Source organism: Parambassis ranga, chromosome 10 (genome assembly GCF_900634625.1).
Source record: "Parambassis ranga chromosome 10, fParRan2.1, whole genome shotgun sequence".
NCBI lineage: Eukaryota > Metazoa > Chordata > Actinopteri > Ambassidae > Parambassis > Parambassis ranga.
This window is the reverse complement of record NC_041031.1, coordinates 7,907,611-7,932,064: the sequence shown is the minus strand read 5'-3', so window position 1 is coordinate 7,932,064 and position 24,454 is coordinate 7,907,611.

Here is a 24,454-nt window from a genome sequence, read left to right as displayed (position 1 = left end):
TCTTTGTAACGACCATTACATGCCAGAGGGGTGTCAGAAATAACTGTTCATAGGTTGCACTATTTTAAAGCAGTCATTTATTTAAACTTTGATAAGTACATGTTATGAACTGATGCCACATATCTCTGCTATTATAGCCTTATCTAGTTTGTAGTCCCCATTCTTAGAAGGACTATATGGTGTCACAATTGCCCTTTACTACATGCTGAAAATGTGTCAGTTTATTTAAAGAATTGAAGGAAACATTACGTTTACTCTTATACTATTTACGTATATAAGCAGCTACTTCAAGGTTTAATTTTGAATAGCATTAGCTATTCTGCTGTGCCTGTTCTTAGTAGAATGCCATTGTAGAAAACAAGAAAATACACACAATTTCACAATGTTCATGTTTGCAAATTGTAAACGTGATACTCTAAATGAGGAAAACAATCACCAGATTAGCTGATGGTGGAGGTTACGGTTTGTTAGTCACTGTCATATTCTCTGTTTTGCGACTGATCAAGCAGCTCTTGATGACATCGGGCACTAATAAAGCCTCAACATGTAGCGTTCATGGTCCTTTGCTGACATCATGAAACCTGCTGCTCTTTAATCTTCCCAGTTGTATAGTTGCAGTCTGGTGGCAGCTGACGCTGAGGAAATCTATCTTAGAAAAGACAACGTCATCTCAGAATATTGTGGTGGTGATGAGTCACAATGAACTCAGTTGTATGATGTGATAATGAAGTTGACATTTACCTCCTAAACCCCAGCCACCACCACCCTCCCTCCGTTTTTTTTAAACATTTCATTCATCATTTAAAATATTTAATATTTAAAAGTTGAGCCACACATGCTGTGCCTTAGTGGCATTGTTAAGCAAATTTGGGACATAGGTTGGAACCATAACTATAAATGGTCTAATCTGCTCAGTTATTAATACATTTTATATCCTGACCATGTGCTAAATACTAGACACATAAACATACTGTGCTCTTATAACGTGACATCAACCTTTAAAGTCTTGGAAGGATATGTGTTCAGCAACCTGAGCCCCACACTGCTGTGGTAGACTCCATGTTAAGGTGTGAGATCATTTTACTGGATGCCTTTGCTTTTTCCTGGATTACGTCAACATCATTATGAGATCACCAACTGCTCTTGGTCTACTCTGTAAAGAGGCTGCAGCACCACCTGCTGGCTGAAGTCTTAAACTGATTTATTTTACTGGAACCATTGTGTGTTTGAAATGTACAGGTTTAACCAGCATGAATTATAACCTAAACCCTTGTTACACTTTAAATAAACACCAAGCTTGCTTAACATCATATCCTGACTAACCTATGTGATTGCCCTTTGGAGCTCATTATATTTTACTCCACTTCAAATTACACGATGCTTCAGCCTTTCAGGCACATGTTTTCATTTGGCTGTTTGTGTCTTTGTGATTATTGTGGAAGGGAGCAGATCTCTGACCTTCTCTAATTTGCCCGGGCTCTCCTATTAACCTTTGTGTTTGAAATGTTATCATAGTTGATGCTTTGAGATGAGATGCACACTGACAAAGGTCAGTGTTAGCAGCCCAATGGCCTGTCAGAAAAATCCGACAGTGTACAGACTGTGGGTGGATGGTGCCAGACCAGTAAACCTTTGGTGAGATCAAGTTGGTCTACGTGCTGCTTGACAATTGAGATGAATGAGAAATCAGCTCAGATTGAAGTTATTTATGACTGCTGCCAGAAGATGGCAGCACTTTCAGGTTTCTGGAGATGTTTGAGTAGTTAGTATTTGTTACATTCAGAAATTCTTTGTTATCAAGCAATAAAATACTCATCTATCGTTTGTGGACTGAACACAGGATGGCAGCACAGGCTTGGGTAACATGTGCTGCACTCACCTAAAGAGTCCACCAGGGTGCACTCCTCCCTCAGCGCTAACCAACAGCTTGAATCCTACTGTCACTAATGTGATTAAAACAATCCTCACACTCTTTCAAACACAGTTTGATCCACGCTTGTTTCTTAATGGTCAGTGGAGTTAGCTCAGCGGCTTCAGCATGACACTAAAGACACAACTGGAGATCCTATAAGTCATCAGTGGAGCAGCATTTACAGTGGAGAGGTCTGCATTCTGTGTTGTTATCAGTGGCTCTGGTTGTGTTGAATTGTGTTTTTGTTCAGGCCTGCAGCACTAAAAATATCAGTTCATTTATGGCAACAGGTAGGAAAGAGGAGAAAGTAAGTTTACATCAGTCACTTGCCTGTACGATAATTATGATGCCAGAGTCAACAGCTGGTTTGCACAGGGCCTGAAGGCTGTCACAGAAAGCACCTTTAAGTTCGAATGAATAATTTGTGTTCTCACTTTGGCAAAGCTCATTCTTGTCAAGAGTGGATCTGTCATCCATGAGGTTAAAGCTTGTCATCATTGGTGCCAAAGTTAGGATTTTGCAGAACAAATAATGAAATCAACAGCATGGATTATGAAAAATATGTCTCCCTATCTGTTAATGTAGTACAAAGACCATGAATGTATAAACATGTATATTTTAAAACACATCAGTGCTCTGTAATCGGAGGCATTAGCTTTTTTGTCCATCTGTCCCATTCGTGTGAAAGTAGTGCCTCAGGACTTTTCATCAAATTTCATCAAATTTGAGAACAGTGTTCTCCTTGATTTAAAAATGAACTGGTGAATTTGATAGATTAGATCGATAGATCATTTGTGGTCACAGGTCTCTCACAGGCCACAAAGGAATTCATACACCAGTTTGTTGTTTCTTATTCACATTTGCTGTTTATAGTATTGGTTCAGAGACAGTGTATTAAAAGATAAAATCAAGACTAAAATTAAATTCAATAAAACATGGTAAATTAGAGTCACTCCAGAAATATACATTTTTGTCACATCTGTTAACACAACAAACACAAGGAGACACTGATGTTTATGTTTACTGCAGTTTACACTTGTTACTGCTGCCATTGTGAAGACATGTGAAAGCTTAAAACAATCACTAATGGGGTATTCTGGACATTTTATGTAGAAGTCTTGGTCTCGTCCTCATTTTGAGCATCTAACCAAAAAGACCTATCAGCTGTGCATGCTAACAGGTTATGTTATTTCCATCATTCAAACTGATTGAAGATGGTTCAAGAAACTGTCTGTAATTTCAGACAAAAATGAAATCCTTCCCAGCACTTTTATCAGCTTTAAACCAACCGAATGAAGGGATGCTAATGCAGATATGCAAGAGCCTTACAAAATAATCTTATTACTTTGTCAGCCATTGTAAGAGTGCTGATTACCCCACATTCAAAGAGGAATTAGATGTACAAAAAAATTGAGTTTTTTTTTTGCAGGGGAGTTGTTGGATGTGCAGGATGAGTTAGGACAGTACAGGATCATTTAAACCAGATAAGAACAGTACCTCTGCTCATGATCTCCACGAGTAATGATGCAGCGTTTGATTGGTGCCCTGTGTTCCATCACCTGGCCAATGAGCCGAGAGTCTCTCGGTGTGGAGGAGTTATCTCACCTAGCCAGCTGGAGGACAGTGACAGAGATGAAAAGAGGAGCAAAATAACAGAGAGGGAGGAGAGAAGCAGGAGAGAGAGAGAGTTAGGGGGTGAGGGAGATTAAAGATTAGAGTGCTGCTATAAACAAAAAAAACATGTTTGTAATAAAACTTTTTATCAGGTAAATCTCTCTGAATTTGATGTCCTGAATACAGTATTCTTTGTATTTAGAGTTGCTAGTGGTGTGTGTGTGTCTGAGGCTTTGAAAATAAATATCCTCTGTGCATCCTCTTTCAACATCCTTCCCTCGTCTCCTCTGCAGCACTTCCTCTTGGGGATAAATGCAGTACATAAAGCATGCAGACTCGGATGGATTAAGCAAATGATCAATCCTTTAAATCCATGTGCCCGTAAATTAGATTTAAATGAGTGACACCACAAACAAATGCGCTCATTTGTTAAAATTAAAAGCAGGAAGGCTATTGAAAGTAAGCTGTAGCCTTTAGGAAAAACAAAATGGAGTGTGTCGTGCAGTTGTTCATCACTGACAATTAAAATAACAATTACTGAAAGATGCTTCAGGGAAGCAGTTTTTTTTATCCATGCATCAAGGTGATTTGTTACTTTTATATCAACAGTCTTGTCAGTTGAGAGGAGTGTGAAATATGAGCTAAGGGTGGACGTATACTGACCAGAGGGTGGATGTTCTCTGTGGTGCCAGATACCAACCAGCCGTTATTTATCTGTGTGTGTGTGTGTATAAATATACACATATGAATATCAGAAAATGTCACCTTCAGCTTCAGCTTTGCCAATTATGCTATAATTGCTATAATACATTATATATATATATATAATAATGTACGTGAAACGTGCACGTGAAAACTATCATTTTTATTGATTATTTTTATTTTTTTCGGATATCTTCTAATTGTGCATTACACTCATTTTGTATCTTTCTTGCTGTATCTCCTGTTATAAAGTGACCCCCTGCTTTTGGAGTTTTGTCACAGTTCAGGGCTGTAGAATTTGTGTCTGTGTTGATGGGTATGTTGTTGAATAATTTTACACAAACTAATCGGTTGCTATCGGATTGTAAAGAGAAGTTACACTAATTTAACAAAAAGTGCATCAGAATGAAATCTCCTACCCTACCTTTAATACCCACACCATCTACAGCCATACAGCCCTCTTTTGTCTCCTGTACAGGAGGCTTCTTTCATAGTCCCATAGGCAGTCTAGATACAGTATATCCATACCTCTAACATTTACAGTCCTGACCAATTCACAGCAACTGCATAATGATAGGCAAAGAACAAGGACATGTAAATGAACAGAAGAGGGAGCTGACATTACACCAAATTAAAAATGACACCCCAACAAAATGCTGTGGACGTTACTAAAATAATAAACAAGTTAATGGAAAAGATGAGAGGAGAAAAGCAGCTTGGAAAAAAATACAGGAAGGTTTGTATCACCCCAGAGATGTGTGATATTAATGAAGTGATGGTAAAACACAATGTACCACAACCATTACTCCTGCTGTGTTAACAGCCATATCGTGTTCATTCAGTCATTTTTTGACAGAATCCACCAACTTATTTTTAAATGGATTTTTAAAGTTGGGATGAACATCCACAATAAAAGATTCATATCTGGTTTCTACTTGGGGACTTTGATAGTTTTGCAGGCTAAACTAACCAGGATCAAACCCAGGGCAAAAAACATCCCTTTTTAGTTCTGCTGCTGATGTTCACACTGTTTTCATGTTTTGAATCTGTTATTGAACAAATAAAAAAAACACATCACCACATCAATCTTTAATGCCATGTATGATGGAAGCATCATTTTACAAATATAGTTTTGCTTCAGGCTAATGTCAAACTGAGAGCTGACTGTTGAATGAAGTGCACTTGTCCTTTATTAATGTGTCATTGCACAGTCCTGCTCTGCTTATGATAGATATATTGAAGGGTCACTTAATAATTCCTACTGAATACGGTAAGTCCTTACTAATTCCTAAGGCAACTGGGTTCAGATCTTTGGAAAAATTCCCAAAGCAGCATGAAACAAACATAACAAATTTAGTTTGAAGTTTTGAATCAGCATTCACTTCTTAGTCAGATGATTCTGCAGTGATCATGTGTCTGTCGACTCTGATTGGCAGTGACTGTCAGGAACCATCTCAGCCACAAACTGCAATTGTCTCTGTATAGTCAGCAAGATGCAGGCTGTTACTCGGCTGTGCTATTTAACCATCCTCTGTCACTAGCCAATGATAAAGCAGCCCTTTATGACCTCATACAGTAAGCGACCTTTTAGTGGTTTACTGTAATATTCAAATAAAGGCTGTGTGGGCTGAGTGAGTCATATTAGCTTTTCAAAGTGCCTCAGGTTATTTATAATTGTCAAAACATCTACTAGTGACCAGGAAACTACATAAGCATCACCTCTTCTCAGTCACTGACACTGCTTATGGTGGACTGTAATAGGTGTGGGACGCAGAGACCCAGCACATTCAGAAAAGATGCAATATTTTAGGATACGTGCACATTGGCAAATATAATTTTACCCAAGAAAAAAAAAATAAAATAATGTTTATCTAAAGAGCTTGTAACAAGTGCTGTAAAACATTCTGGCACAGACTGGAGTCTGTTTGATTTAGTCCTGATGAATTGTAATGGCTCTGTCAGCTCTGTCAGCCTGTGTTTCTGAGCCTTTGAATGAGAGATCAATAGAGTGGATAGCTTGTCACCAGATGTGAAATAGCAAGGTCAGCATGGATTCAGTAAAAGCAGGAAAGACATTGGCAGAAGAGACAAAAACTCATCTTTTGCTGGGATCAGAGAAAAGTTATACACACACATTTAGGAACTTAAGAACGTTTTCATTTTGTTTTGGTTCTTAGTTCAGCATGAGATGCACGCGAGGTGACAGATTGTTGTTATGTTGGCTTTGCCTATGACTCTGACCATGTGAAGCTGCATAAAAATCACACCACTTTCCACCTCTCATCTTTCTTTCTTTTTCAGAATTTTTTTTTTAAAGTTACTTGGGCGTCTAAAAGAACAATCGACTGTGTGTAGAAAATGAAGAACAAATACATGCAACATTTTTTTTTTACTGTGCACCTTTCTGCTGTAATAGCAACAAAACAAAGCTGGTTTTGTTTTGAGGTTGCACATCAGCTGGGTACGAGGTGACATCTGTTCAGGAATCCCTGCTCATACACCTGAAAGGCTTTGGCGCTCTTCTTCTGAAATAGAGAGATTAATAAATGTCCCCCTGACTGCTTTAGGATTTAAAAAAAAAACAGTGTGTGTGAAGTTGTGTGTCTGTGCGTGTGTGTGTGTGTGTGTGTGTGTGCAGGAGCATCATCGTCACACAATATTCTGTGCGTTATCTCCACACAGCCACCTGTTTATATTAAGGGAGTCAACAAACATCATATGAATTCCAATAAGGCTCACCCTCAGAGTACACACACTTCATCATCATGAAGCTAGCACTGTTCACTGTAATCTAAATCCCTTATTTGAATGCTGTGTGTGTGTGTGTGTGAGAGAGAGAGAGAGAGAGAGAGAGAGACGGGAAGACGATGGCAGGGAGGGAGATTAAAACTGACAGTTTTCAGTGGTCTTAGGGGCAACGTGCAGAGTGGGGTTAAGATAGAAGGGCTTTAGTATCAGCAAGGGATTGATTGCAGGGTTAATTAGCTAGAACTGTGCTCATCATGAAACTGACAGGTAAACCAGAGATTTGAAAGTGTATCTTAAAAACACTGAGAGGATTTTTTTCCATTGGCTCCAGTTGCGCTTTGTCTTCAGGGAAAAACACTTCCTCATTTTTCATGGTTCAAATTGTAATATTACGGCAATAGTTTCTCAAGTTTAAAGAATCTTTTACAAACAGAAATAAGTAGTAAAGTCTTCTGCAACACTTGAAATAGTTGAATATTCACCTCACACGCAGCCCGCTCTGCATTTTCAGCAAGAAAATAAGACTTTTTAAACTGTAAACGTGTTGAGAATTAAAGCTGCTAATCCAAAGGATTAATACAATTGAGTTTGCTGGATTGCGGTAATGCCCTGTTTCCTAAGCTTTGCCCATTAGGCACCTGCTACTGTCACACTTGGATGGCTTCACAGGAAATTGCCTGGTTTTAGGACGGCAAGAAGACGCTAGGGCATTTGAACTGAAACACAAAAAAACCACACTCGCACACAACACCGAGACAGGAAGTGAGATATTGTTGTTCTTGTCCTTTGGCTTCATGAGTCCAATTACCAGCTGCGGTGTGTGTGTGGGTGAATGCATCAGTGGGTGTCTACGGGCAGGTGCGTCAGCAGACCCTGACAGTCAGATTTCATGCACCACCAGTTGTGCTACAAACAGATGTACTCTGTCTTGGAGTAGAGGAGACGATTGGCCCACGGCTCCTCTAGGAAGCTTTCCCAAACATAATGATCTTGAGGAGCCAATTGATTACCGAACCTCTTTTTCTTCTTGAAGTGGCTTGAAACTCTGTTGCAGATAAACTCTTTGTCATTTTACCCTCAGTAAGGTGCCAAGAAAACACTAAATAAAAACACTTCATGGCACTTTATGGCCAAAATGCCAGTAGTCATAGTAGCTGCAGTCATTGTTTATAATTTAGTAAAAAATATGAAGGATATTGTGTGTCTCTCAGCCACACACAAAAAAGAAACACAAACAGCAGCTGTAGAATCTATAGTGTAGCTGAATTTAATTTGAGAGCTGTGGGCTTTGATTTATAATTCAACGTTGGATTTCTCCCACCACTAGCCAGAGTAGCTGGATGCACAATGATCAGACTATATCATGTTTTAATTATATTCCCTGTGGTTGCTATGTATGCATTCGTTCATTCACTTTGAGTTATGCAGAACGGCAGGAAGGTCTGATTTTTGTTCAAGAGCCATATTTATGTTGTTTAATACACTGCAAGATGCTTTTTGTAGATGCATGTGTTATGCTTCATATTGTATTAAGTCTGATCAAACTCTGCTGGCATCAAAAACTTGAGCTGCAAGTCCAGCTGCTAATTACTTAAATGTCCATGGTTGGTTTGCTCAGAACTGATCTGACGGTGACTGACGTGGCTTTAATTATTTAGAGACAGTATGTTGTTTACATGGAAGAACATGAGGATTGACTTGCTTTGTGAGCCAGCTCCAAGTGGCCAATTGAGGAACTGCACTTCCACAGTGGCTCCATGTTCTCAGCCCCGGTGGTCACAGATTTATTACAACATTCTTCCATTTGTTGTAGAAAAGTTGCTGCAGGAAGCAAAGTCTAAACAGCTACAACTGCACTTGGCTCTTTAAAACAACCTGGTGGAACCTACTGTATTACCACAAGGCATATATCAAAGCATTTTGAACCTATTCACCCATGTGGCATCCTGTTTTGTCTATCTATCTGTAAATCACACACCAGTCATCTGGTATATTAAACACCGCTGAAAGCAATGCATCATCCAGCCACACATACAAATGTATCAGTGATAAAAAAATGGCAGATTAAATACTCGCCTACTATGGTAAACAAGTGGCAGAGGAGGTGGAGTGCAGCATCTTGGAACACTCCATAGCTTTCCCATTACACAACAGTCATATACTGAATGCCACATCCTCATGTGCTTCACACTTGCACTTTGCTCATTCCTTCACACTTTAACCCATACACTGCATATAAATAGGCTAGCACTACTCCTGCTTCGTTTCCTACATGATTTCCTACCATGTTGCTCTGCATTACTAGTCACTTCGTTATATCTATGGTGACTGACCCCATTCTCATTTGTCCAGCCTTCCTCCCGTTCCCCCACTTACCCAAAGTAATATATGTTCAGTGCCCACAGGGAGGAAACGTAGTAATTAGTATGCTGATACATGAGCCACTGGTGTTGCCATTACTGGTTGAACAGCGAATTCCACCTCTCGTTCTGGAGTGAAGAGCTGAAGAAGGCTGTGATGTGCATGTGTGTGTGGGTGTATGTGCGTGCGTGTGTGCTGGAGTGTGTCGTATAATGAGGCTGAAGTAAGACAGCGGTATGTACTGTTCTTGTCACAGTGAAAAGGTATAACGCTGATGACAGATGCTCTCACTATGTGGTCTGGCACTGACTCACTCCCATCTCTCTGTCTGTCTGTTTGTCTCTTTATACATGCGTGGGGCTGTGTAGTTACATAAGAATCCACACAGATTCCTGGGAAATGCGCGCCATTCGTTTGTGCAAGCAAAGGAGCGAGGGAGTGTTACCATGACGATGGCATTAGAAACCAACCTTACATCAAACTGTGTGTGTGTATATTTGTACCTTGTTTTGTTTTTTTGTTTTTTCTTTTCATGCTGTGTGTGCTTCTGATTTTGTTTCTATCAAAGTCAAACCAGGGAAAATATGGGCCTCTTGATGCACTGACGGAGAAGAAGGAGAAGGGTGACAAGACACAGGACAGAGGACAGATTTGTTGTTGGAAAGGCACAAGATGGAAAGGACAGGATGAGGATGCAGGGGGAGTTAATTAGAGGGAGGGAGATGCTGATTGTAGTCCCAGATGTTTCCAAATGATGCTTTGAAAAACTCCCTCCCTAGCTCACTCTCTCTTTCACGCCTTTGAATATGTCATTTTTGCCAATGCTGTGAACTGCTGGTGCACCTTTGCCAAAGCTATGAGTAAGCTGTGTGTGGGCTTGTATGTGTGTGTCTGCCTGAGAGTGTGTGCGCAATATATTTGACCTGACCTAGTGTTTTTTTCCCCAGCTAGTGGGTGTAAATCCATGCTTGACCCACAACATGGGTCAACACTCCCTCGCCTATGGTCTCCCTCATCCCCCTGTCTTTTCTTCCATCCTGGCTCATTCACAGGATTTCAGGTGTCAGAATAATGATGTGATAGAACAACAAGTTTTCTTCCTCTGAGCAGCCCTTAGGTATTAGTAATATGATCATACTAACCTAGAGGGATATTGTTGACAGGGTGTGCCTGATTTATTTCTTATCTAAGACTACTCTGAGGCTTCTCTAACACTATACTGCTGTGCAGTACATACTCATTCATTCTTAAGGGACTGCTGCATTTTCCACTAGGGTTTCACTGCACGTGCTTTCACTTTCACCCCAGTGCAGACCTCCCATCATCAAAATGGCCAAGTAAACACATGAAGTATGGCTAACTTAGAAATGTTAAGATAAAAATGTGGTAAAAATGCTGAGCCACATTTAGACAGACCCACATTAAACACTTCCTGTGGTTCTGTCAGTTACAGGAGGCTGTTGATAAAATGTTTGTGGATTCTTGTATTCATACCTTACTCGTAAATAATTTATTGTGTTCCATACTGTAAGGTACACGCTTTAAATATAGAATGAGGAGCGATACCTATAAGAATATACTGAATGTAGCCTCCAGGGTCTGAAAAGCTGAGCCAACACAGACTTTATTTTTTAATGACATGGGAAGACTTCACAGGTTCCTTAATGAGTTTATGGTGTTAATGTGTTCTTCAATATGTTTCCAAGAGCTGAAAAAAAAAGACAACTGGACTAGTTTCAGTATTGTCACAAAGCAACTACATCAATGTAGTATGATGTTCACAGTTTTAATGTATTACAGATTAGGGAGGGCTGCCAGAGATATCATTGATCACATTTATATGCCATAATGGCGTTGTTCTGCTAGCCACTTATTATTGTTATAATGCTTGTTAGAATTATGGCGTGCCAGGCTCGTTTGTTTGTCCACTTAATCACAACAGGAGTCACTGTGATTAAGTGATGATCTGTGGCAATCAAGTAAGAGTAAGAGATGAGTGTCTCTCGTGTAGCACAGGAGTTGTTCTTGTTTGGAGTTTTGTTTGACTCCTGCGGGCTTCTGTCCTGATCTCATCAACCAACTGCTGTTTGCTTCTGCTTCCTACATCTGGGAGACAAATGTTTATTTTCTACCTCGCTCTAAATCGGTGTTAAAACAAACATTTGCTGTTGTCCTCGCTGAAGTGAGCCATGAGTGTTGCTTGTTAAAATGTATCCTTGTTGGTATAATGCAATGAAACTGTTTATTTATTTATTTATTTATTGTAATTAACACTGTTAACACATAGGAATGGTAGTCATAATTTAAAACGGCACAAACAGACACACAATCATCCTGTTGCCCACCTCAAAATGTGTATGTTACTTTGTGTAGCCCACTAAGTGTAAAACAGCAGAAAGAGCATGTACATGTAGTCCTGTGTAATCATCAATACTATCACTGAAAAATACACACAGTGATATACAAAAGCCACTGCTTTTGTATTCATCCAGAGGCTCACATCCTTTTAACCCAATTTAAACTCTCCCCTGATAACACTATACAAGACCTGGCTATCTCCCCCCGCTGTTGCTCAGCTATCTCTCACTGCAGTCTATCAACTGTGAGTTTTCTCAGTTCCGAGTGCTGCTTCCTCCCATTTCACTTTGCCCACAGAGACCAAAGAAGGGGACAATCTTGCTTCCTTTTTTTCCTGCAAAAGAATTTTGTTGAATTTCTGATGCTCATAATCAATCATGCATGTTTTTTTCATGTTTAACATTTACATGTGAAGAAAAATACCAGCTGCTAGTTATGAATATGGCAAAAATCTGCATGTGGCAGGATGACATCTGTGCTTATGTTGCATAATAGAATCAAAAGGGACCAAAACTGAGCACAGAAAGAGAGAGAGAGAGAGAGTGAAGATAGATAAAAAGAGAGGGTGAGAAAATAAAAGAGTGAGAAACGGAGCTGTTTTTGTGTGGTCTCGAAGTGCTCAACCTGTCATTCAAGCTTTAGGGGTTTATCTTGGAGAGCAAGGGCACCTGGCTTAGCTGGCTTTGCTGCGGTGACGGCAGATATCTGTGTGCACACTCACTGAAGATGTGACAGCAGGTATCCACTAGGGGGGGAGAGATATGACACCGTGTCATTATGTGTAATGCATAAAACATTCACAGCAATAAGCTCTCCTTTTCATGTTGGCCTCTGTTTTTGTTCTCCGCAAACACAACACGCACAATGAATGGGAGCAGTGAGCTGTAAGCGGAGATAGAATAGAGCGCGTTTGTGTTGGCCAGTTATCTCCCACCACCCTCAGTCAATGCACCACATGAGAACTCCCTGAGAGGCTTGAAATTACAATCGTGCTCGTGTGAAGTGAAGTAGTAAAATATTTTGGATGAGTGGCACCACCAGCTCCAGCCTCTTTTGTGATGACATATACTTTATCTTACAATTTGGAGGGACAGGAACACAGAATATACACACGACACACACCATACACACACACGTCTGTATGTTGGCTGGATGAATCATTCTGTCAGCCGAAAAGAGATTATGACTCCCTGAGCTTTGTCCTCACACAGAAAGATGAATTCTCAGGAGGCTTAAACAAACAGCAAAGGCTACAGCAAACACCAGCTTTTGTTTTAAAGATGAAGTATTAGTGAAGCACCAGTCTGAGTCATATATGAAAAACAGCTAGTAGTTCTCCATTAACAGGTGCTGGTAATTAATGAATCAATGTGTTGTGATGAATAGAGAAAGGCACTCAGACACATGTTTTTATAGATGCTGACATCATTCCTGCCCTGGCATTTTCTGCCAGAGATGACACTTGATCAGAATGGTCAGAACTACTTTGTGATCTTTGGGTTGAACCCCACACTTAGTGCTGTCTCCTCTAAACCCCTTCTACCAACTGGCATCACTGAGCCCTTGGTACTGAATCATTTGTGTGGATGTGTCACTGTCGGTAGGTAATGAAAGGGTTTTTTTCTTCTTTTTGGCAAACACAAACAGTGACATCATTTAATAATAAAAATAACATTATGCAGTATAACCAAACAAAATAAAGTCAAGAAACACTGATATGTTCTCAGTCCATCCGTGTCTGAGCAGCTATTGATTAGTAATTACACTTTAAAAGTAAGCTGACGCATATGCCATGATTAGGTGTCAGAAATTACTACCTAAAAACGACATTATGCTCACTTGTTACTAGTTTTTTAAATTATGCCAAATGTGTTTTATATATATATATATATATATTCACCTTTGTACAAATGTACACTCTCAGTAATCTAAATCTCTTATTTACAGCATTCTCTGCATGATCACTATTGTTCTTTATTTGCAAAATGATTCCATAGAAATGAATGGAAATGAGAAGTTGCATACAGAACAGTCACAGTATATTTTGTTTAATGGACTCCAGCTAATTTCGAAGTAAACAGATCATAAAGGAGCCTCAGACATCCTAAATGTATCTACTTTCTGTCACATGGGAGAGGCACTTTTATTGTGCTAATCCTGTAAGCATTACACTGAAGAAACACAGTGATAAGGCTGCCTCATCTCTGTCCATGTGCTTGATTCAGCTAAGGCCAAAAGCTGGAAGACATTTGCCATCTCCTCCTGATGCGAAGACATGTGGTAGCATATTAGATGCAGTGTATTTGTGGTTACACACACTAAAAAGTCATACAGAATTTGGCTCAGACCTTTGTTTGTTTCTGTTTCATCCACATACACTACAGTTGCATAAACCGTGCCCTCTACCTGGAGACATAAAAAGAGAATTCAGAATTCATTTAAAAAAAAACTGACTTACACTGCTGTGATGTTATTGGTCAGCATGGCACAAGTGGAAAGCCATCCTGTCTCAAATGGTAGCTATCAAGCATGTTGATGAGACCAGGACTGCTTCCAGAGGAGGTTGCACAGCTATCTGGAGCAGCGAGGTGCTGACCTTCTCACAGCAGGGTGATGACAAACCAGACCCTGCCAACATGTGCATTCTGACAGTCTGACAGCATGAAACCCATCTGGAACTCGATGGGATCCAGTGCTGTCTAAAGTGAGCACTCAGTGTAACATGGATTAGTCATCTATCTTTCTTTTGCATCTGAGAAATGATATGTCTGCAAAATTATAGAGCTCAGCAGACATTCCAGTATTTTGGTTTTCATGCAAGGCAGCTGTGCTCTCATCAAACCATACCTATGCTGCACGGCATTAAAGCTTTAGACGTGAAGACACTGTATGTTGAATGTGCTGTAAGTGGGCTGCTATTTATGTGCAATTACCAGCCATCATGTCAGTGGGACCAATTAGTGTCCTGTGAGGACAAACTGACAGCTATGGGCATGATTAAGGTATCTATGGTGACAGCAGCCACCTGATTGGTTGAATGTTTCTCACCTGTAGCTCTTAATGCTCAGAAGTGAGCATTTTCGCACTGTTTTTGTAATTTTCATAATCCTTAAATATTGAGTACAGGTTGCAAATGTGATGGTGTAACACAGTGAAAATCTTATATGTGGGTATAAGCGTTTTATCGTCCTTTATACTTTTAGTCATGATGTTGTGCGTCTCAGACAGACGCTGAATTTATGTCTCCTACATTAACAAAGAAGCAGCTGACAAGGCAACTGTTTACAGCAGGTCAAGTGTTGAAACAAGCAGCACATTTGCTGTTAATCATCCTCATCACAAATTCTTTCAGGCAGCACTTTTTTTAAACATCCACAGGTGTGCCATGTGTTGCACCGACCGCATAACTTTCTTTATCTTTTATTAAGACCATTCTGATTGTCCGTCTCCTCCCGCATCGTCTTCCCTCTCACTTCCCAGCCCTCTTCAGCCAAGCTGCTTTCCTCTTGGCCCATTACATTTCATCATCTCGGCTATCCTTTCTATCATAAGTGGCCATCAGCTTTTAACAAGACGCGGGAGGGCAGTGAAGCAAGCATGGTTAAACGCTCTCTGCCCCTCCATTTCCCTCTCTTGAGTGCAGTGGTGATGGAGTCTCATGTCTGGAAGCTTTATTTCCCCTGTGGCCACTCCAGCATATTGTGGGTCATTTGTAGCGCTTAGATGGCTGAGCTAGTGAACAGATCTCAGCCTAAGCCTGCCTCGGAGTGCCTCTGTCTCTGCCTCAGTCTGTAAGCCTACAGCCAACAAAGAGGGGGGGTGGTGTATCACCCTGGATGATTGGTTTTCGATGAAGAAGCTGTGTGGCTATGGCCTGTGGGGGCTGCAGAAGCCAAGTGGATGGAAGTTCATGAAATATGTGGACATTGTGAGCCATATGTTTGCATAATGACTATTTTGACCTATAGCTCCATTACTGTTAATTAATCATTTTACACCCGTCAATCTTTTTCATCTCACACCATACACATGTAATTAAAAGGTGAAACGACTGTCAAAGCCAATTATAGGCATAAATCATAACAAAATGTAATATGGACAAATTTTACATCAGGCGATAGACTCTTTTTAATTTGTGTTTAGATTTAGACTACAGTTAAAACTGGCTGAGTTTGGCTTAGGCTGTTGTGTGTAGTTGTTAGTTTTCATTGTGCAGAAATGCTCCAATATGTATCTTACTTGAAAGCTATGGAGGAAAGTACTTAAAATGACATAATGTGTATGTCATCAGACAGCCAATTAGGACTGCCTGACATAAAGTACAACCAATTATCTTCCCAGTACAGTCGTCATATCAGGAAAATGATTTTATGGTCACTTTATAAGTCGACGAAGAACTCCTCTCTTGCAGATGACACAAGTTTTGTTTAATGTGATGGAAAGGGCTTTTTAAACTAAAACCACAATCTTATCTAACCAGACAAAATACAAGTACTATACAAGTTAGTGGAAAAAGTAAAGGTCCAACACTGGGCCCTGGTTATTAAACTAGTTAGCCTAAAATGTTAAACATTTGCAATGGACAAGCAAACTTTTAAGTTTTGGAAAGAAAAAATGCTGAGACTCATACATAAAGCCAGCCGTGCCTTGTTACAATGGCTAAAGTATAACTGGAACAGTGCTGTTTGGGGTAAGTTCTGTGTTCCCCAGTCCATCCTCTTTATAGTTTAAACACTGTAACTGTTGTGTTTCATCCAAACAAACAACCATTGTACAAACTGTATCTGTAGATGCTTCCAAATAGCTGTTCAAACAGATATGGGCAAAATGACACCAATTATGAACAAAGCAGGGCATTAATCCGCTGCATGAAAACAATTTACTGATAACATTTAAAAATCTGAGCGGGTTAATGGAGCTAAATCTCCAGCGCTGAAGGTGTGATAATGTGCGATAGAACTCTTAGCTGATGTCATTCTGGCAAAAATGTGTATTTGGAGCTCTGACAACAACCCATCTGTTGATGTCAGCAGAGAGAGATAAACAGAACGAGAGGGACAAAACGGCTTCCACACTCTCTCCTGAACTTCACAAAAATAAACTGGAAAGCATGTAAGGCCCATCAATAGCACCTAATTGGCACCTCTGAAGAAGAGCACCTCTGAAGAACAATCTCAGTGCAGCTTCTGCCAGTGCAGCAGAAAGACAGAGTGGGAGACAGAAATCAAGACGGATGAACTGGTGTCCTTTGTATAGCACAGAAAGCTTTGTGATAAGTTTATTATGTGACACGAGTGTTTAGTGGGGGTAAGTGAGATATCTGTGCCACCAGTGTTTTTTTTTTTGTTTCTGCAAGAGAAAGAAAGAGGCCTGGGAAGACAGAATATGTCAGGTAACATCAGCTTCATTATAGCGTTGGGCCTGGCTCTGTTCATTACTGTCAGATGGGGTTCTATTTTCTTTTCTCTTTTCTCAAATGACAGTACCCATTTATGTGGCAGGCATAGCACTACATATTTTTTTTTGCAGAGATGTGCATGAGTGGGCACAGATATGTGTATATCTGTGTAACTCTATGCTGCAGTCCTGGCGGAGATGCGGAGAATAGTGTGGTTTGTGTTCGAGCAGCACCTGCTCTGTGAGGCTGTTAGCTGTGATTTCTGCCACACTCATTATTCGGCCCAGAGCTGCCTCCACACTGATTCAGCCAAAAACCCTAATGGAAGATAATGAGCCACACAGTTTCTCCCATTGCCTAGCAGACACCGAGCAGAGACCGGGTAACTGCAGAGTCACGGTGCCACAATCCCTTGCAATCAGATAAGAAAAGCGACAACAATGAGTTGTGGCTGATCTGATGTTTTTTACATTTCTAGCCCTTGATGTCTTTGCTTTTGAAAGTCAAACTCTCAAAAGACATCATATAATACTTTTTAAAAAAATTATGGTTTGACATTCTAGTTGAGTGCCCGCATCACTTCTCAAAACAACAACATAAAAAGCAACAGCCCTTGTTACAGGCTGCTACCCACAGCAACACACAGGTCTCATCAGGCTGCTGGAGGCCAAATTGGAACAAGTAACACCACATGCCTCCTCACCTATTCTCTGTTTGGATCTAACATCACTCATGGGCTTTTGAACTCTTTCATTTGGATGGAGGTATCTGATCTAAGAGACTGAAATTGGCTCCAGATTAATGCAAAAACATTGCATAATGTAGGATGTATGGGCATTTTGAAGAGTGAAGGGGAGTCCGGAGGGCAAGTGGAGTGCTGATGAATGTGAATGCATAGGCAGATAGATAGAAAAAAAGTGTTCAGAACAACAAAATGTGAAGAAACTCCTGGAGAATTTACATAAACTCCACAGTTGAAATGCAGTGTGGCTGTTTCAAAACCGTATTCATAGACTCTGCGTGACCTGTCTCCAGAAGAAATTGGAATATTCACAGTGCTTCAGAATGCACCTAAAAACATTTAGAATAGACAAATGACAGTAGCCTTAGTGGAAAAAGAGCAAGAGAAAGGACAATTATTTTCTCTCCTCACATTCAGTGACTGCAGCAGTGTTCTGGTTTTTGCTCTCTGCAGCTCGTGTTAGTTTGCCTGCAAAACATTTTACATGCTCAGTCTGCTCCTCAAAGCCAGCAGGCGACTCCCCTATCAGTCAAGTCATTCTCTGTGTGTCATGTCAGTTTGGTGTGAATAGGAGATAATTAGAAGCTACATCCTTTCATGCAGGGAATCACTACAGAGACCCAACAAGTTGCTGGATCCAGTCAGATCCCTCGTACTGATCTGCTGTACTTTTCCTACCACTGCCATAGGCTGAGCTGGTATGTACGTGTTTGTGTGTGTGAGAATGAGCGTTGTGCTGTGAAGAGGTTATTTGTGGCAGACTACTGTGGGGCCTTTGTTTCCCTTGTCTCTTGGCTTCTGACAGAGCGAGGAAAGAACTCTAGCACACTTTGATCACATACTGGAAACAGGGAGGGGAGTGTGAGATGGAGAGCCAGAGAAGCGAAAGAGCTAGAGAGCAGAGGTGGAACAGACAGAGGGGTTTGGTGATGGAGCCGAAGGAGTGGGAAAAGTGCGAGCGTGCGCTTCTGCGGCTAATAAAAGCTCCCAGTTTTGTGAATCTTAAATCAATGAATAGGGAGCATAAAGTCGTGGAGAAAGAAAAAAACAACTGAAGGTGTGAACTTTAAAGTTAAGAAGCTGAAACTTCTGAGTGTTTGACACACTTAATGTGAATGCAGGCCTCTGCTAAAAGAAAAAAAAATTGCCATCTGAATAGACTGTCATTTGGTCAGCCATGCAGCAGTTTTTTTTCTAGTGATGCTGACATAATGCCAGGACTGACACTTCAGATTGTCATGTCAGTCAGGCTTTTAGAGTGGTATATCAGCCTGAAAGTAATGTGCTGTGATCGGCTCTATGAAAATGAGTTACCTCAGACAGTTCACGTTCTACAATAAAAAGATAAAAGCAAACAACAAAGCAGCAAAGATTGACATTCTGTTTTAAACATTATTACAGTTTTTCTTTTTTTCTGACATATTGAGACCCTGCAGCCCTGATAAACACAAATGTTGTGTTTATCATACAATAAAAAAAGCCGATACACACACATACACTCAACAAAAATATAAACGCAACACTTTTGTTTTTGCTCCCATGTTTCATGAGATGGACTTGAAGATCTAAACTTCATTCCAGATACACAATATTACCATTCGTCTCAAACATTGTTTACAAATCTGTCTAAATGTGTGATAGTGAGCACTTCTGCTTTGCTGAGATAATCCATCCCACCTCACAGGTGTGCCACATCAAGATGCTGATCTGACATCATGATTAGTGCACAGGTGTACCTCAAACTGCCCACAATAAAAGGCCACCCTGAAATGTGCATTTTGTTTCTGCTTTATTGGCGGTCTGGGGACTCAGAACCAGTCAGTATCTGGTGTGACCACCATTTGCCTCATGCAGTGCAACACATCTTCTTCGCATAGAGTTTATCAGATTGTCTATTGTGGCCTGTGGAATGTTGGTCCACTCCTCTTCAATGGCTGTGCGAAGTTGCTGGATATTAGTGGGAACTGGTGCACGCTGTCGTATACGCCGGTCAAGCACATCCCAAACATGTTCAATGGGTGACATGTCCGGTGAGTATGCTGGCCATGCAAGAACTGGGACATTTTCAGCTTCCAAGAATTGTGTACAGATCCTTGCAACATGGAGCCGTGCATTATCTTGCTGAAACATGAGGTGATGTTCATGGATGTATGGCACAACAATGGGCCTCAGGATCTCATCACGGTATCTCTGTGCATTCAAAATGCCATCAATAAAATGCACCTGTGTTCTTCGTCCATAATAGATGCCTGCCCATACCATGACCCCACCACCACCATGGGCCACTCGATCCACAACATTGACATCAGCAAAGCGCTCACCCACACGACGCCACACACGCTGTCTGCCATCTGCCCTGAACAATGTAAACCGAGATTCATCCGTGAAGAGAACACCTCTCCAACGTGCTAGACGCCATCGAATGTGAGCATTTGCCCACTCAAGTCTGTTACGGCGACGATCTGGAGTCAGGTTAAGACCCCGATGAGGACGACGAGCATGCAGTTGAGCTTCCCTGAGACGGTTTCTGACAGTTTGTGCAGAAATTGTTTGGTTATATATATATATATATATATACACATATATATAAAATACATGGAGCTTTGTTGGGTGTGGCTGGTACCAAATATGGGTCAGAGTGGACAACATAGCGATGCAGCAGTATAGTTCAACATCAGTGGCAGCTGTTTTTAAGTGAAGCAAAGACACTGCACATTTTCACTTATTTCATTATTTTTATTTATTTTACATCATTTCTTTTCATTTGCCATTATAGGCTAACTTTTGTTTCCATTTAACAACAATGTGTATTTAATGGCCACACATTGTTAAAGATTATAACTATAAAAGCGACACAATTTTACAGCCACACAGAAGCCTTAAAATAATGAGATTTTTTTTTCTTCCATCAAGCAACAAACAAAGCAGGCCAAAGAGCATTTCTTGCTATTACACAGGCAGGACCCAAACAATGAAGCTTGGACTTCTTTATTTATTTATTTAATTTGTAATGAAAGCTGTATTGTTGTATTGATTAAATGGACCATAGGGTTCAAAGAAAAAAATCCTTTTTACACACATCCATTATCTGTTGCTTTACTATGGTCAGAGTAATGCTCACAGAAATTGCAGTAAGAACAGCTGAGGATGCTATATTTAAATATATATCAGCAAATTACGTCTGAAAGCCATTCTTCTTCTGTGATTCTGGGCATTCTGTGCAAGGCTTGTTACTTCTATTTTTGCATTTTTTTGAGGTTCTACAAAGAAAGCAAGCAACTTGAAATATGGTGATAGGCGTTATGACTTCTTGTTCAGACACCTCAGCATGCAACACATCCTGATGAGAATACACACAGGATTCATGTGTTCGATCACTTTCAGCTTTGTCACAACATTTGTCTTGAGTTGCATTTTTATAATTACTGTGTATGTGTGTGTGTGTGTGTGTAATTTGTGTGTGAAGCGTGAAAGCCAGTCAGTTTTCAGTTACATATACCTGTGCAAATATCAGGAACATTTTCTTCTCTGTATAACAGTTCTCTCCAAGGCAGGTGTAAACTGCTTTAACAATGTGTGAGGTGCCTCAGAAGAACTGCAGGTGGGTGGAAAGAAATACAATTAGACTGAAATTGATGTGCATTTGTGAAGCAAGAGTCTAACTTAGGCCACATTTGAAACTCAAATTAATATCTGTCAAGGCTGTTTCAGATGAAAATCAATTTTTATTTTTTTGGGGGAAAAAACATAATCTTGTTGCAACTCTACATAGTAAAAAGAAAATGTGTGTTTTTATAAATAATTACACATCCTTAGGTGTGTTGGGCTCTGAATCTACATTACTATGTGGCTTTATATTCTAATCAGAATCACACAGGTGACAGGTGTCATTACAGACACAGATCTGTAAGACTATAAACTCACACATATCCATCTTCAAACTATGTTGTCTGGGTCTGGGACTATGCTAGTTATTCTGGGTGAATTTTAGATGTGGCAACGTGGGAATAACAAAGAATGGAGGAGCAATAGTTTGTAAATACTTGCGTTATAAGATAATAGTTCAGTATCCGTAAAATGTCTACACACACTGTGCTTACAAAGATGCCAGAATTTGTCAACTGATGTTCAATTTGCTTGCCTTTCAAGAGCCGCAGGTTGTTGACCCAGATTAACATCATCTACTTGAACCGGTATAGAGAGAGACATATAGGAAATGTAGTTGTAGTACAGACAAATGACTGATTTTACTATTTATCTACTTAGCCTGAGAACCAGTGATGTCACTGGTTTCTGAAAAATGATCAGCCCATGAGACACAACAACCATTGAAATACTGCCTGATAACAGCAAAATAATCCTTTAACTCTCCACTCTCCATTATATGTATATCTTCACCCACTCAGTTTAATCTCACCCCAGCCCCCTATGTATTTGAAATTAATCCTCAAATTTCCTCCTGAGGCAAAGGGACCAGATTCCAACTAACAGTTGTTGTCAGGTGTGGGTTTGGTTTCTGCCCAGCGGGAGTAAGGCTGTGTTTGCTGTCTGGATGTCTGTGACTTTGGGGCTGTGGAAGATAAAGAGTTGTTGCAATCAGTTGGTTTTGTGTTAGGACGGTGTCACCTGTCTCTGGCCAGTGCTGTCAGATAAGGGTATCGCATGTCTTTGCGTAGATTGCCTCAACACTTGCTGCTAGAGCTCCAGGAAAGGCAACACTTGTTGTTACATAAGGGACAGGAGAGGCAGACAGTTACATCTGCAGCTGTCAGTCAGGGTAGGACAGGTATGACAGATAGGAGGTGTGATTCGAGGGTATTTGAGGATCACATTCACACCTTGATGTCTTTTGCGTGCAATTTGTAAATTTTGGATTCAAAGTATTTCTCAGAAACCACAAACAAACACGGTGAGAAATAATTTCTACTGTTTACCATTGGTTCTACTCCGTGGGACATTTCTCTATAAAACCTCAGCACTTCACTCAATGCATTTTCATCCAAGTTACTTAAACTGAAGCAAGAGAAGCAAACAAGGTTAACAAGACAAGTAAAGCAGGCAGAGTAGAAGCATCTTTAATACCAAGTAAATTCCTGCAGTATCTTAAAAGCCAGAGAGCAGGGGGCACAACTATGAGCAAGCAAACAATTTGTACAGACACATTTAGAATCAAATTGGCAATGAATTGGATACAAAAAGCGGAAAAGAGATGTGCAATTTCTCTCTGATCACTCACAGTTACTGACAGATGGAAACCAGCCTACGCCAGATCAGACAATGCTCAACTCAGATCACTCCCACTGTAGCTCCAGTGATGACAGGATGCACAGACAACCGCTTTAAAATATAACAAGCTTTTGTCCTATCTGGGATAAGATGAAAGCATGCAGGAATGCAGGGTGCAAAATGTGCACACATGATTAAAAAGGCGACGTTTGATTTGGTGGAAAATGAAAAGGATTAATCCTGGAGTGTTTTGAACTTAAGCACATCTGAAAATGTTCTTTTGCATGCATGTCAGCATGGAAATGGTTAAGCCTAGTGTTGTTTTTCAAACCTCGTTATTGCTCTGGGAGCCCACGGGCACCTCACAGGAGGTAGGATTTATTTCACAAATATTGATTACACTAATTACGCATTACTGATTATGTGCTAAAACAGTGAATGGCCATGCATCTTTCTTAGTCAAAACAATGGATGCGAAATTACATTCAGTAACACACATCCTGAAATCTGGGGACATTATCAAATTAGACATCAGAGAAATAAAACACAATTAATTCCAAATACCTGTCACTAATCAGCAAAATAAAACACATTTCTAGTGTTTTAGTAATCTTGCATGGGATGGACTTACAATGATGGCTTTTATATAGTATGACAACACAAAGTGAAACACTTGTAGCTGCCCAGCATCTCTCTACTGTGTCAGAGTAGCACACAACTACAGACTCTAAAAGGTGCCTAAACATATCATTTAATGATCTATGGACTGCTGATACCAAATATCAATGACTACAATTGAGTCAGTATCATGGATGTTGGCGCCTGGTTAGACTGTTCTTTCACTGACAAAATGGCACTTAAAGGACAGCTGGGACCTGGGATCAATATCTTGGAGAGGTGATTTGCTTTTGCTTATGTTAAGCCAATTCACATCCATTTGATGAAGTAAACTGAAAGAAAGTCGAGGCTTGTCGATGAAGATTCTCAGTCATTCAGGTCATTTCCATTTGGAAGTTTGAAGCTAGGCAACTGGACTTGTTTGAGTGTTAGAGTGTTTGAGAGTTGAGAGTTTGTGTAGGTGGTAGAAAGGCAACTGGACTCTTCAAGCCCAGTTGCTTTGCTTCAACCTTCTGAAGTTCGAGGCTTATGCTTAATAACTGCAAGGACACACACTGAGCTTGACAGGGCCGTCTTATAGTTGTAGTTGCAGCAGCGGCAGGAATGACTTCCTGTACCATTCCTTAGAGCAGCGGGTTTGCAGGAGTCTGGTGAAGCTGCTTCTCAGTTTGTCCACATTGTTGTAGAGAGGGTGGGAGGGATTGTCCATGATTGTCAGCAGCATTCGGTCCCTCGCCACCTCCTCCAGGTTGGCAAGTTTGAACCCAACAACAGA